This window comes from Cheilinus undulatus, linkage group 12 (assembly GCF_018320785.1).
Source record: "Cheilinus undulatus linkage group 12, ASM1832078v1, whole genome shotgun sequence".
NCBI lineage: Eukaryota > Metazoa > Chordata > Actinopteri > Labriformes > Labridae > Cheilinus > Cheilinus undulatus.
In genome coordinates, this window is record NC_054876.1 from 20975670 (window position 1) to 20979124 (window position 3455).

A 3455-nucleotide genomic window follows, 5' to 3' on the forward strand; every position below is an offset into this window, starting at 1 on the left:
TTTACCTCCACCAAGGAGGTTATGTGATCAGCAGGGTTTGTTAGTTAGTTTGTTTGTTAGTTTGTTAGCAACATAACTCAAAAAGTTATGGACAGATTTTGATGCCATTTTCAGGAAACAACAGAAATGGCATAAGGAAAAACTGATTAGATTTTGGCAGTGATCCGGATCACCGTCTGGATCCAGGAATTTTTTGAAGGATTCTTTATTATTGAGAGATGGGGCTAATGGTAGAGGTCGGCGCTCTCTGAGTAGTTTTCTAGTTTTTATTAATAGTGTATAACAGCAGACTTTTAATTTCTTTTGTGTTGACCTCTGTGCAGTTTGAACCTTTTCCCTTTATTTTAAGCACTAGGGGGAACTCTTCTGTTTGAAGGGGAGACAGACCCTTTGATTCCCTCCACTTCCCATTTCCTCCTTGAGAGCAACCTCTTTGTTGTTGCTGGACGAATGATTGGGCATTCCTTGAGCCCAGCAATTGTGCATGTGCCATTTGGTGGATCCCCAGAAGAAGCCACGATAGATATTAAGTGCTGTGCTGATTTGGATATCCGTGAGACAATCAGGATGGTGAGATTTTTTTGAACTTTTATAAATTCTAGTTTTGTTTAAAAACAATAGAATTTGTTGTCACTGGAACATGATAGGATCATCTGAGGTTATTACAGTTTCACTGCATTGTTTTTAGTGGATTGCCATAGAGAATTATGGGGTTATATTTTCTCCCGGTTCTCACCTTGTTTGTTTTGTTTATGTTTATTTGTTGGTGGTTTATCTTGGTAATCATTATTTTAGCTAATTATCCAATACATGTAAATTTTCTGTACATATACAGTGCTTAACAAATTTATTAGACCACCCTAACCCTAACCAAAGTAAGGTTTATGCCACAGCTGCCCTAAATTAACAGCATTGGTAATTACCAAAATCATTTTTTTATGTTTCTGCAATGGTTAGTACACCAATCTGTACAAGCTCTTCAACCCAAATGGTATTTTTAATGCTAAAATATAATTTTTTTGTATCCATGAATTTTCAAATTTACTGATTTGCAAAAAAAAAAAAAAACTGAAAAAATATTAAAGCACATTAATATTTCTTGATTAATATGTCAAATTATAGTTATTTCTTTGCATTCCTGAACAGAAAAATTAGTTTTAGTGGTTGAATGTTGTGCTTGATTCGTTTCTGACTTCTCAGAGAAGCCCAGTGAGCCGGCTCAAATTTGGGTGAATTCAGTTTGAAATCCCTCATTCCTGTTCAAAATGGTAAAATGTGGAGAGCTGACTGAAAATGAAAGAGTCCGTGTTAAAGCACTGCATGACGCTGGATGGTCTTTGAGACAAATTTGACAGGTGGTCTAATAAATTTAAGCACTGTATGTTATAGATTAATTTTAGCAAATGATATTTTCCGTGTTTTGTTTTTTTTTTAATTAAGAGTTACGTGGAGTTTTTTTATACTACATACAACAAAAATACTCTACAGCCACTCGACACTAAACTGGTCAAGGTACAAAAAAAGGCTTGTCAAACTCATGATTGAAACATGTTTATTTATGCTTGGTAATGTTTGTATTTTTATACAGTTGCAAATTTGACAAGTTTTATCAACATTAACAAGTTACAACACTGCAAACAGGAAGTACTCACATGAAGACATTGGGACTACACTGGTGAAAAAATAAGGTATTATAGCTAGGGTAGAGAGTGAGTATGAATACTTAGTGCATGTGGTACAAATTAGTGTACATGATCATTATTGCATGGGATACATTTCCAGGGCAGATGTATCTACAAAGAGCAGAAAGTTTGCTAAATGCTTTCAAAAGAGAAAACCCTGAATCTCCCGATTGAGAAATCTCAGTCAGGGGATTCTTCATGTTGGGTTGTTTGTCATTTTATTTTAATGCAACCATTTTCAAAAACATGCTTACAGACAAAAAAGATACACAGGAGATACGATGTATTGTTAACTATTTATTTTGTGGCACAGTCTTGCTTAGGTATTCAAATAAAGTTGTATGTGGGCCTTCTACCAAAATGATGCAATCTGTGGTCCAAAAACAAAAAAAGAATGTGTCAAGACTGTTTATTTTGCCCATTTAGCGATATTTAGCTATTATCTAATGAAACAAAAATATATGTTTCAGATAATTTTAAGCTACATTTTTTTAAATACCCATTTATAGGGTACTTTGTATTGTGAGGTGGCATTCTTAAATCTAATCATTTAAATTTCATTTCATGAGAATTATACTGTCACTATTATAATTCAGGTGTCAGAACAAACAGTGCTGTCAATACCATAGCATGGCATTATTTCTCAAAATTACAAATATTGAACCATTAATGATGTTTTGATGTTTTTTGTAGTTTAATGTGGATTTAAACTAATTAATCCTTGACTTTGAATCACCCCAAAAATTATAACATCATCATTATCATTAATCATGTCGCATAAATAAGTCAAAAACAGGCTTTTTATCGACAGATCTATTCTTTATTTAAACAAAATATAAAAAGCTTTGTAGGATAATTTTTCACTTTCTCATTTTTTTGTGCAAGTAGTGACAAAAATATAAATAAACCGTTAAAATACAAAAAAAAAAAAAAAATGGTAGAAATGTGAATCTTGAATATTCATCAAAATGCGGGATAAAAAAAAAATCAGACAATATCTTTTAATTTCCGGATTCCAACTCTGTTTTTACACCAATCTGACAGAATTGCTTATTGCATAGTGTTAGTACTGTAAAATAGACCCACTGTTCTCAGGACATCAGTCTTTTGAAAACTATTTGTCGTTGAGATACAATTTTTTGATATCATTCTAATCAGATTCTAAGTAGAAGATATCATGCATGACAAATAAAAGCTCGGGTCTCAGGAGGTTAATCTTCTCCCAGTACAGATAGAAGACAGTTTAGGAAGAACAGAAAACGTTTTGGGTCATTTCAATGATCATTGTATGCCTTTCTACCACCACAAGAGGGTGCTGGTTGCATAAAACATAAGGCGCAGGGTGGGGATTAATTGTCCCCAAAGTATTTTTCATGTCTCAGGGATAGAGACCAGTATTACGCATTTGTATTACGCATTTGTCATTGAAAGATATTGTCATGAAATTGCGGTTGTCCTCATTATGTGTGTGAGGTTTTCAGTGGGTGCAATAATCTATAGAAACATAATCCAGGCGAACAAACTTCGCATGAGTGATGAAATCATTATTGCATCAATGAATAACGCATTTTCAACAGATAATTGGTGCTGTCTACTTTTTTATCCAGATAATGGGTTATTCCTTAATCCTTTGTGTCTTTTAAGGGTGGCGGGACACACGCAAATGAGCGGATGTTGCGTAGAAATTTTCCCGCGTTTTCGGCTCGAGACTTGGGGTTGGTTTGTTTTCGGTTGATCACGTGAGCCAGTAGTTTGCCCGCTATGCTATGTATC